Genomic DNA, 13,476 nt, shown 5'->3' with positions numbered 1-13,476 from the left:
ACACCACCATTGGCAAACCGTGCCCGGCGTGAAACTTGCGCTATAAATACGCACTTACAAATCAGAGTGCAAATCGCCGAAGGTCTTTCGTGGCGGTACTGGTAACACCGCGTCACACCAGCACCAACCAACGGCACATCCATGCTCCTGGAGGACGGAGTCAGTTCCTGCGGTGGGTTTTGTGAGATTTTTGCATTTGCAACAAGGGTCACATAGCACGGTCTCGGCGTCGTTGCGGGGCTGCTAAAACGTTGCCTTCGCCGTCGTCACTCATCGCTAATTGGTTGCCCAACGTGATCGCACTTGCGCATATGCGATTGACTCGTTCGACGACCTAAGGAAACGGACGCGGTTTTCGTACTATCGAGCGAACGGAATCGTATTTTAAAGCGCAGAAAGTTTAGAAATGTTTTTTTTTTATTTGCAAAATTTATATGTTTATTCAGATGTGCTCTTAACTGAAATACCATTCTTTATTCGACAAAAATATGTAAACAAATCTTAATTGATTGAAGTTTGAGTTTGTATCTTTTTTAAATTTTTGAATAATTTATATGTTGAAACATAAAATTACTAAGCAATACTAAACTGTAATATTAAACTAACTGAAGCAATTTATTTGGGGCGGCCTGGTGGCATGATGATAGCGGCGCCGTTCTTCACCCGAACGAACCGGACCAAAATCCCAACCGGACCAATCCCCCGTGTGCAGGGCTGACTATCCAACTTCGGGTAAATAAAGTCTCAAAATATATCAAAACATATAAAAAATGTCAAGCTTATACCTCTTGAGGTTGTTGTGCTGATAAAAAATAATAAAATAAATAGAATAAATAATAAAAAACAATTATCCTGTAATTTATTCCCTATGAGTTGATAACTTAAAAGAGTAAAGAGAAAGGAAATGGAAAAGTGCTACACATAGTTCTGTTGTGCAAGACAATAAGATCAGTTAGTTCGTTACTTAATAAATCTAGGTTAATTAAGTGTAATTGTATCAAGCAGAGAAGAGAGAAGAGCAAAATATGAAAGAAAAACACTGATTTCTACTAGACCGTTCAGTGTGATTAAAGCATTTTGCACGCTTCAGCGCTTATCGGCAATTTCACCTAATGAAACAAGAAAAGCCATCAATACGTGCAGGGCGAGCGATGCACAATCGAATCGAGTGAATCCGCACAACGATGGAGGCTGTAATTCGGAACACGCTAATGTTCGCCCCTGCGCCGCACAAAAACACACACAGAGCGTTACGGTTCCACAGACGCAAGATCCACGGCACGGTACGGATGAGTTGTGCTGGAGGTTTGCTTCTTTTTGCGCAACATTAACTACCGACTGATTACTGCAATTAGAGCCTGTCCGCCCGCGTACCGGCCCGCTAGCGGCGCACACATCCACGACACACTTCGCGAAACGGAGGCGAGGGAAATTTATCATTTCTGTCCCTCGGTCGTGTAGTTGTTAATTATGCTAAAACGTTAAACATGCACGCGCTGCTGCTGCCATTGCTGGATGGCTGGGAAATGCATCCGAGGCTGAGGTCTGTTTCGAAGAGTTCACTCCATTGCTGCGCTGGTGGTGGGGCGCTGGCAGCGTAGAATGTTCTTCTATCGTGCTCGTTTCGAGTTGGAGTGTGTTTGTGGAAATGGTGTCAAACACTTCATCTGAATTTGTCGATGTGTTCGAGAAGATTTATTCATTTGAATATGCCATTGTTTTATAACTTTACCATTATTATTTAAATTTTAAGTACCCATCGATATGTACCTCATTCCTAGTTTCCATTCATTCCATTTCCATCATTCCTAGTTCCAGACAAGACACAGATCAGTGTATCTAAGTCCATGGAATCGGCAAGCTTTATGGTCATCATAGTGAAACGCAGATATAAAGAAAGAGCTTCAAAAAGTTCTTTATGCATCAATTGTTGAATTGGTTTTGAGTATATTGTCTTTCAGAATGACATCGAGGTGTAGAATGATAAGCAATAATTCAAAAAGTCATAGCACCGTTTTGGATCGAACCACGAACCCATGAGGCATTTTTTGCACATATTATTATGAAATCATGTACGACAACTCTAACTCAATTAATCGCACCCTAGCACATACTGGATGAAAAGAGTAAAAGAGTACTGGATGAACATCATAAAAAAGCAACGATATTTTAATTCGAACTATCTATGTTTTTTGACGCTATATTTAATGTAACGGATGTTTTGATTCAAATTTTGGAAAGTATCAAAACTTCATGGAAGAGGTACGCAAATTACACATAGTCTATGCTTAAATACTTTTTTTTTAATTTAAACTTATCGCCGTCCAAATAGACACAAATTCCGCATATTGGTAACATTCTTGCTCCTTGTAGTAGGACAAAGGAACAAAGCAAACCCCTTGACGTGACATTCCTGTGCCTACTGTTGTGATTTTCTTCTATGAGACAGTATGCAGTTATAATTGTGTTCGTCAGTCCGGAACATAAAATAATGTAAATAATCATGATTCTAAATGCGTACATAATTAAATAACATCTTATTAACATCATTGCATAAGAGTACAAAATGTAGAATTACTATAGTTTTATCGGTGATTATCTCAAGAATCGATTTCGATGTACCTAGGCCTGAATGAAAGGAAAATGCATAACAAATAAAGGGAATTGATAATGAATTAATTTACACTTCAGACGATTTGAAGCAGTTTTTAAGATTTCCACCGATAGTGAACTGGCCGTTCACAACCGATACATTTTTTTAGGAAATAAGGGCCCCTTTCAAAAGCCAACAACTTTATACATTGTTTCTATAATCATCACAACAATCATTTAAAGCTAATAAGCGGTGTGTTATATCCTGTTTTAGTTTGTTGGATTTAACAAAACACCATCCCAACAGATTCCTGAGAAAATCTCTCTTTTTAATGTTATTTTTTTTCCTTTGTATTGCTGGTAAGTGTTGGAATGTGCTAAATTGTAAGGCTATATAAGTTGCTATCAGCAACTGTCTCTAATTTTCTTTTCGCTTCGAATGAAGATAAGAATAAATAATCTGCCTATGGATTTTAGTCCTCTTCTAATAATTACCGTAGTAGTACAGGTTATTGGATGATGCTTTTTTCCACGCTAATTAGACAACAGATGAATGCAGTCGAAACACGCAAAATCTCTATAAGCTAACACAACAACTACACGCTAATTAAACATCACCTTCAGTCACCCAGCTTGAAAGTGGGAGAAAAAGACCCAATTCTGAACAGTATTGTTTGCAAAAGCATCAATTTTCTATTCGGTTAATTAATGAAGCGATGAACAAATTCTGCTCAATTTAGGACGAGAAAGACGTTAATTATTGTTATGTTCTCACCTGAATGCATTTGCACGTTTAAATCGTTGCAATATGGAGCATAATGTAAATAATAATATTTCTTGCTGGGACTATATACAGGTCCTTCCGTGTGACACCGCATGTCGTTATCACAAAGATACTGGGTTGCTCTATTTTCACCAAATAATAACAAATTGAGAGATAACTACTCTTCAAAATACAAGCTAATTCAACCAATCACACGTGAGTAATAAACAGCTTAGAACAAGCATTCAATGCAATCTGTGGTCATTATTGAAGCAGAAGTTGTTGAAAATCAAATTTTCCGCAGGATATAGGGCTTAAGTTTTGGGAAGGATTGAACGACTAAAGGACTGTTTTTGGTCTTGCGATGTTCTGCTTGTTAAAAATGAGTAGTATCAGAACCAATTCAAACAGAAGTTGGTCGTCGAAAATTGGCTTGGGTCAATGCATATGATGAAGTGGAATGATGATGATGTTGAAGGAAAATTACAACATTCTAAGGGCTTTTAATCCATTTATTACATGAAACAGTCAATAATTGCAGCATGAGATAACCAGAAACCAAATGGAGGGCTGCAACTATACTTGCTTTAGGTTTTATTGCAAGCTATTCTTAACATACTAAGAGTTCCGTAAGTTCCGTTTTTATACAACCTTTTTGAATCATAAACTTATTCAACACCTCGATTGAAATTGTGGTTTTTCCCGTAAATCCTCTCTAACAAACTGTACTTGAGGTTGATCGTTAATTTTACAAAGAATTGCAGAAACTTCGGGTACAGTGAACTACAATTTAGATGCATGAAGTTATTTGCAAGATTGTACACACAGTGATTAAATGATTGTATGATTGTAATGAATGTATTTAACAGATTATTAAGAGCAGATAGCTGAATATAAATCAGATAATGGTGTCAGCGAATTCATGTTGATAAGTTTGATAATTATCTTATTTAATCAAGACTTTTGTCACATAAACGATGCAATTAAGTTAACAATAACAGGTTCTCATTTTATGTTATGTCATGGAGTAAATGTTAATGTTCAATGAGGCGTCTCATTGAAATAACTATTTTCTTTAGCATTTTATGTTTACATCATCTATTGTAAACATTTATATACAGTGTTTAAAATTACATTAACATTTTTAGTATCACGGGTTAAAAGATCTCATGTTATCTTTCCTCATCTTGAGTTATAGAACAGGTAATAATTTACGAAAAAAATAATTACTAACACAAAATGCCAGTTTACTATCTCATAAAAATGTTGCCCCAATGCTGACGCAACACAATGCCCGGGGTTTAGTTCCACCCTACCGAAGATGGCGCTAGAAGCTCCTTAAATTAATGAACCAAACGCGCCTTGCTCCATTCAAAATGGACCTTTCCCCTGTTATACACACGAAGGCAGATGTCCGTCGCAAATAAGGGCCGTGTCTTTGTAAGCCCCTCCGTAAGGCATATTCGCAAACAAAACCACCAAGGAAAAACGACACACAAACAACAACATGTAATGAAAGTGTAAGAAATTCTTCGCCCACAGCAAAGGCAACACCACCCTCTCTTGAGCAACGGCTCCTTTGTTTTGGGGGGAAAAGCCAACAAGACACGATTGCTTCACCCTCACGGATGCGTTCGTTTCGCTTCCGTGTGGTGTGTGCTTGTTCGTCTGTCCGGGTTTCGGAAACCGGGGGATCCTTGCTATTTGTTTTCGATTCCCTGGTTTGTTTTTTGCTGTTTGTTCGAGGATGGTTACATTTTCGTCATCGTATCTTCCCAGCAGTACGTTTGGTGCGCTTTGGGCACACAAAGACCTACAACAAGCAGTGCCGTCCGGGTGCCCATCGTATGGCGTATGCGCACCAATAGTGTTTGCGTATTTGATGCTTCACATCACCCCATCATCATCATCATCATCATCGCCATCAGGTGTGTGGAGACAATAAAACGGAACAAAAGAAAGAAAAAAACTCATTTAACAAAAAAAAAACCGCGGAATCGACAGCTTTTTGTGGAGTTGAAATATGATTTTGTAACGCGACAATTCTCGTATTAAATATTCATTAGCGAAAAAGAAAAACGCTAGGTGATGACGTTGCCATCAGGTGTCAAGCGGGTTAGGAGGGTGGTCGGTGGTGTGATGTGATACCGGGCGCAGTAAAGGCCTCGTGAGCGCGTGTGCTCGTGGAAAATAAAACCATTACCAATTGCGGTCGGTTTCGGTTCAGCCGGTGTCATTTTCGATGTTGACTGGAAGCGAGCGGACGGATACTGCTGGCGGGAAGGCACGGGAGGACACTTGATACCGGGTGCCGAGGATCATGTGCGGCTCGATTGCTGGATCAGCATTAAATCGGGTTGAGAGAAAAAAAAACGAGCACAAAAACGCACACACACAGTCAAACGAAAGCCACAGCTAAACAGGCGGAATAGACGATTGTACGGTCGATGCTTACGCCATGCAAACACAACCTACCGGCCTTGTACGACACCGATGGGGGCAATATAATGCTGCCATGGAGTGGTGGCAGCTCGAATTGCAGGCTATGAAACTGATCTTTTTTCATGTGCTCGCCACTGCAGTCAGCGGCTTTTGATAAGGATGAGCACTTGTTTGCAATGCAAGTAGCCGTTTGCCATTATTTCATTCATTTTGTGTTACGTTGGCTTATCACAGTTGAAAGGTTTTTGTTTTTTAGTTACGGATCTATTTTTCATAGACATAGACATTTCATCTTCTTAGTTATATCAATTTATTGAGACTAAAACTTTCTATTTTACTTTTACTATTTTACTTTTATTATTACTTACTATTATTATTATTTAGTAGTATTTATTTAATTTTTTCATTGCTGGTTACTTTATGAATCGATTACTTATTTTACATCTACTATACACTTTACATCTATTAGTAGATTTTCACGGAAAACAGGCTCTTTATCTTTGTACATGCAATAATTAAAGATGAAGATGACTGGTCAGCGCTATAAACATTCATATGTTTTTAGTATTAGAAGTAATTGTTTATAAACATTATCGAACATTTTCCAGGGAGTTTAACTAGATAAACTTTTTATAGAAAACTCTCATGTTCCTCGCGGATCAACCGATTAGATGGCAATAAATTCAAAACTAGTCTACTAGCTGTCATTTTTAACACACGGATAATTCGCCCCCCGGTTAATCGAATCGCCCAGATAATCGACGATCTATTATATTTCAAAAATATGGATTTTTATTTGGAGTTCAAACTATACGAATGAACTAACTTAGGTACGATATAAACATTAAACCCCAAAAATTCAAATAATCTGTAACCAGCGTTCCAATAGTAGTGACTGATCCGGTAGTATTAGGAAAAGAAACTTAATTAATACATAAAATAGCTACCGAAAACTCACCAAAACGGACACACTGAAAAGAAGAACAGAAGAGCTACAATGAAAACAATATTAAATTTGCAATTATTGCAAGAAATTGATTTCCGTTTAGCCTTTTAATCTTTACCGAACGCTGCTAGTGGTTCGCGGACTGCTTTGTTGACTTACTGTTTATGCAACGTTTCCTTCATCTTTACACGTTTTTGCACCTTAAATCGGTCGCCATGGTGATGATAACCTTCCCTCGCCTTGTGTCGACCGTGTGCACCTTTGAACGCGGGTGTTTATTTGTGTGTACGGTTGTTGCGTTTAGGTGCGTTTGTTTGTTGTTTACTTATCTTCCCGCGCTTCCTGCTGGTATGCTACTACTACCTCTTTGATGCTAAACCACTTCTTAACCGGAATGTCTATGCAAATAAGTTGCACACAGTGCGAGCGCAAGTGAAGTCCAGATGGAGCAAAGAAAATAAACTAAAGGTGTTGGCTGCTGGAGGGCTTCTAGCGTTGCTAGAATGGTACGTGGTTTGTTAAATTTTACACAAAATGTAGCAATAATGTGAAATGCTTTTAATTCAATTTAATGCTGTCCAAGTGCTACTCTACACTAAATAACGCATCACTGAGCATCGATTGCGTACGGTAACACGTTTTTACGCGTTACCACTGTTGCTGAGGGAGGGGGCAACGGATGATTGACGATTTGGTAGGTAAGCACTCGCACACCAGCGCACACAGCAAACCACCCTGAATGGGGCAAGCACTGTTGGGGTTGACGCTAGAGCATCGACACGCCAAACACATGTCGTCCGAAAAACACAGCACCGCGAGTGTACGCGCGTTTTGTTACGAAACGCTCCGGTTTTGCGTTTTGTTGGTTTTTGAGTTTCGCGCCGCATTTGCTTCGTGGTTGTTTTAGTCGGCTTTCCCGATTGTGCCGTTGTGGCATCGTCTCCCTCTGGCAAACGGCGAGGCTGGCTGGGTTTGATGCGGATGCGCAGGCTTTGCTTTATCGTGCTCTTTGTTACGCTACCATAAGCATAAGCATACAGATGGGGTAGTACAGTGATGGGTGAAAAATTATGTTTGGTGGAAACCCCTGCAGTAGTGATGAAATAGTAATAGTAATTTAAGCACTAAGGGCAGTAATAGTAGCAGTTGTCAAGCAATTAGATATTATCACGATCTTTTTAAGTAAGACGTATATTATACAATTATATTTTATGTTATAAAACACTCCATCTAATTCTAAATCATAAAATGATGAAGAAACTATAATCATTATCATGCAAAAATGGCAAATTTGGTATTTAGTTGTCAGCTCAATATATTTCCCCTTTAGTTCCAACCTCCAATATAGGTAGTACTGGTAAATAAACTAGAATTTAAACAACAAGCTTTGTAAAAAATGAGACATTATGAGGAAAGCATCAAGGAGAACCCATTGTGTAAACATGAAGCTATGTACTGGAATACTATACACCTAATACAATAAACTAATTTTAATGCTTATACTAAGCCGATATTTTGCCAACTAGTTTATCAATGATCTGATAATTGATGTTCTGTATTTATTTTATTAACTTGAGACAATAACGAGTGATCCAAGGTCAGTTCTTCATCAAGGTTTCCTCTGGCTTCGAGAGTGACTCAACAAAACATGATGATTTTGATAGGAATACCACCATGAATATGAAGCTATCCGGACCGGAAATGTTAATTAATAACTAACGATTTATATTTGCTCCTAGACGTTCAATAACTAGTTGGTTTGTCCATACTACGGGGGAAGGTCTAATTTGGATTTTATATCACATCTTTCATGTGAAAGACGACGCGTCATGCAGCAAATGTTGTTGAAAGCCTTGCGAAGATTATGAATTTAAAAATATATTTCACAAAGTTTATGTAAAATTTAAGGTCCTTAAGCAATTATTATATCTAACATATTGAACATAAACGAGACATATCTTTTACATTTTATCAAAGTAAAAATATATTAAACATTTACCAAAAGGGCAAACATACTTAATTGTATCTCACTGTAATTTTCATAGATCACCGCTGCACAACTACACTGACCGTACGCGTTATCAAATCATTCCGCGGGTCAGCTCGCGCCCATTCTCCCCGGCGTCACCGTTAAACCCGTGCCATCCCTTCCCCTCACCGCTTCCACTTTCCCCTTCTGCGTACCCAACCCGACGGCAACGAGTCTTTCGACATTTGTCGATTGCGAACGGACGGTGTCGTGGCCACCACACAGCGCGCAGCGTTTTCTCGTGTATTTTATAGCCATTGGTCACGCAATTTTGGTTGCGGCGTCGTGTGTTTTTATTTTTCTCTCTGGCCGTACCTTGCCCTATACCACTCGCACTTTCTTACTTCTCTGCCGTGGATTTGTTACGGCGAACCATCGCAAGCCGAACTGACGCAAGCCATCTCTCCATCGCGTTCGCGGCCCTCACACGTTCGCCTTTAGTTTTGTCGTACCGAAACGCGGCATAAATCAATCATAAAAATGCGACAGCTTCGTCCGAACTGACCGGGGGATCGATCGCTTTGATCTTTCGATCGGGTTTTCGAGGGTTTTTTCGGTGGATTGAAGTGTGCTTTTCTCCTTTCCTGACTGCTCCGCTCGTTTCCCCGTGCCTTTGATTCCTCTTGCGTCTTTTGTGCTGGGGATTCGTTCGATTGGGCTGGATTATAACCGCGGGGGCTTACAGAACATCATAATTAAAGCGCGGGAAATAATCATTCAGTGATCCCACGAAGCGAGCCCACCGCACGGTGGAGAGGGTTTTTGATGGAGTTTTCTATTCAATGGGAGGGTTTTATGTGATGAAACCAAATTTGATGTTAGGGCAGCATTAGAGAGTTGTTTCTGTTTTGATTTCCTTGATGGTACACATTTTCAGAGCGTTTACTTTGATTATCAGTTTGCTGTAGCATCCACTCAGTTTGCTAATTCAAATGTACCATGAATCTATTCAATACGGTATAGACTGTGAGTCTGTGATATAAAATAAATAATTAAATAATTCTCTAAAACATAGAGATATAATGCACTATAGGAGTATTCTACACTTGAGTTTAATATTTCGACAATAACTTAAAAGTAACCATTTTGTTTGAAACCTATTCAGAACGTTAATGTTGAAAATTGAGCTCCTAAATTCTTCTTCCCCGTTTCATGTCTTAAATTATAATACATCTTCCATTAGGCTGATTTAGACTCTATTTTAAGTTAAATTTTATAGTATACAATGAAATGAAAAAATAATAATATATTATATATTCTGAGCATCCTCAAACAGTTTGATTTAATAAAAATTTGTTTGCCTTTGTCCTTTGTCCATCTACAATCACATTACATTTGTTTGCCTACAACCATGTGCAATCTGTCCAGTGCTCACTCCAGAGTACCGGAGGCAATAGTGCTCCAACTGCAAAACTAATGTGCCGGAAGATAAGGATAGATTTACAAGCTTTTCTTAACAGAATAATGCATTGTGATCATTATTGCCAGACAGATAAGCAGCGTTGGTTTTTAAGTTCTCTAATCAATTACAGTCTAGACGGTTCTTTCTTAAACTTTGCACTTCTATCTTCTTTCTGAAAATGCACCGCATGGCTCATAACTCAAACTTCCAACATGCGCCAAGAAATCGCTACCATTCAAACAGCAAAAATCAACACAGTGATTGAAAAAGCTGGTCGTACTAAGAGCTGTATCCTTTCCGAGCATAGATTAATGCTCAAGATGAGTCAAACGATTGCAAATCATTTAAGCATGTTTGATCTCTGTTTACACGCTCTTTAAAGATCTTAGAGGGATGTAAACAATTATTCAATCTAATTTTTCGAAAATTCTAGCCGCTTTGTGAACCATATACAATTTTTATTTTCATGCTTTTGTGTATCTTAAACTCATTTTGTTGGGTCAAGACGGTTAAACAGTAACGCTTCCAAGCTCAAAGTCTGTGTTGTGAGAAAAATTCTTTGAAAGAAAAAGAAATTGTTTTCTAACACTGTTTTCCATAGGCTTAAAATAGTTCAAAAATATATGTATAATATATAATATATTAATATATGTTCATCAGGTTCGCATTCATGAATATAATATCCAGTCTTCAAATATACATATACATCATACTGATCTTGGGAAAACCGATCCAGTTCATCGCAGATCGGTATAATCCCTGTTAGCTTTGTATAGCTTTCGCTAATGTTATGAACTTAAGCTCACTGGGGAATCAAATCATATTATCTGTCAATTGCAGCCAATGAAGGGCTTCCTATAGACGCACTATCTCATTGGCCATCATACCTATCTTATTTTTGAGGAAATTTCGTGGAATTTTCCCCCGCTAAAGCGATCGCTAACATTGAAATTTGTATCAAATGGGTTTTGTATGTTAATTAGCTACTATTTAGTATAGCTTTCATATCGACATTTGTAGATAAATGCCATGCTTTTGCACTGTTTTGTATGTACTTATGACACCCAATGGTATGAACAGAACTGTTGCTCTTGTGCACCATTATTCAGAGTATTAATCAGGGTGTTTTCCAATGTTTTATTAATTATAACTAAGGATCATTAATGATGTTTCCAGTAAATCTCATTAAAATTGTACAAGATAGAATGTAAATCATGTTTTGGGTCAACTTATTTTGTCTTTTGTCTTTCAATCTGCCACATTAAAATCTTATTACAAAAGGGCCCTCATCTATCCTTGCCCGAAAATCACCCGACAGTTCGAAACATATCCAATGGATTGTAAGTTTTCTCAATGAAAATGATAACGAAAAACAAAACAACAGCGAAGAAAAGAATAGATTTACTATAAGAAAAGCAAACTTCCAGCAGAAAACCACATCGTTTCGATACAATTGGACGGTATTACATTAATTCAAATACATCCTGATCGTTGGTAGAAAGCGGAGAGTGTTAATTATATTTTTATGAATTATTACACATTACGAATCAGAAAGCGGAAAAGGAGTGGAAAAGTATAATAGTGTACCTGGTCGAAAAAACAAGCGAACGCGAGGAAACTACGCTTAACGAGTGCTAATGAAGCATGAAATGAAATGAAGCGTTGATCATCTTTTGCATGAGTTTTCCCGTGGCTTTTCCTTTCGCCGCTACGATCTATGATTTATGCACTGCTACAAGCACTCGTAATAGCAATGAGCGTGTTTTATTTAAGGTAAATTTATCTCACACTAAACCCACGGGTGTGTACAGTGCATGCCATCTATTACCGCAACCACCTTACCTTACCATCCCAAGGAAAGAAATCGTCCGATCGAACGAGGGGGGGGGGGGGGGGGGGGGTAATCGTTTTTCCGCATGACGAGTAGTCACGAAGTAATTATCAGCCTTGCGCGATAAAATTGCCGCTTGCAAAAGCAGCAGCAGCAGCAGCAGCGCGGGGAATGCGAAAAACGAAAAGCAAAAATGAAGAAAAGAAAAAAAAACTAGGTGCCAAAGTGAACCGTCCCCGCGGTCCGGTTCGCGCTCTGATGCGATCGGTCCGGGCATTTACGGCTGAACTGACGCCCCAACATCCCACTTGCATGCATGCCGAAATAATGAGGTGCATGTTCTCCGTGTGCATTCGCTGTTATTACACCGAATGCATGCGATGCCGTCTATTCCCTATACACGGCGCAGGATGGTACGGCAGGCCTAAGCAGGCAACCGAAGCTTTTGCTGTGGGCGATGGAACGGATGGAACGAATGGAAATGTGAATTGGAAAATGGCGCATCGTTCGCTTTTGGTGGTAGCGGTACAGTTAAGTATACCATAAAGCATGAATTGCACCGCACGATAGAGTTATGCGACTTTGATGAGGATTAGTTCCTCACAATTACAATGTAATGAACTTATTACTGTACCCGGGCGAGTATTTTTGTACATCAAACAGGTGACAAGACAAGGGTTTAAATAATGTTTTAAATTGCACAATCTATCTGGATGACTTTATTTGCAGTGTTGCGTAGAGAAGACAATAATGTAATATCATTAGGTTTAAAATGTTGCTTGCAGTTACTGCAGGTATTGGAGGGTGTTAAAAGTATTGAAACATTAAAGTACCATTTATCAAAATTACTGAATAATTACCAAAATAACCAAATGATTTCCATATTAATTAACCAAATTTATAAAACAAATAAGAGTTCTAGGATCAATTTAACATTAAACATGGTTATTGAATAAATTTTCACAAGATGAAACAGTTTATGGTAACTTGCGGAATGTGTTATAAAACAAAAAAAGAAAGCGCTTCAAGCACTTTTGCTCGGGGTTAATCTAATCCTTTTCAGCAACTTCTTCGGACGTTTAAGAATTTGCATAAAATGTCACGTAAAAATGGCTCTACGGGAGAATCCACGCCATTGCATTTTTGTGCTCAATTTTGACTAAATAATAATAATTAAGGTGGACGAATATCTTGCTTGGATGCTTCTAATCGAATACTATTTGCCATACGGCAGAGGGTTAGTCTTGAACGATTAATTAGCTGTAGTACATAAGAAGGGTCCCAATATTAAAAACCAATAACTTTATAAAAAAGGGTTCCTTTGACCTGGTACTAAACGAGAAGGTTTACAGTAAATTCCAATTATCTACAAAATGGCCATCACTTGACGGTCAATAAGCAATTATTGAAGTTTTTTTTAAAATAATTTGGCTAGCGATTTACAGAACGAAGTTCGGATATCGAACATTAA

This window comes from Anopheles moucheti, chromosome 3 (assembly GCF_943734755.1).
Source record: "Anopheles moucheti chromosome 3, idAnoMoucSN_F20_07, whole genome shotgun sequence".
Taxonomy (NCBI): domain Eukaryota; kingdom Metazoa; phylum Arthropoda; class Insecta; order Diptera; family Culicidae; genus Anopheles; species Anopheles moucheti.
The sequence above is the reverse complement of the archived record's forward strand: the minus strand, read 5'-3'. Positions refer to the sequence as shown.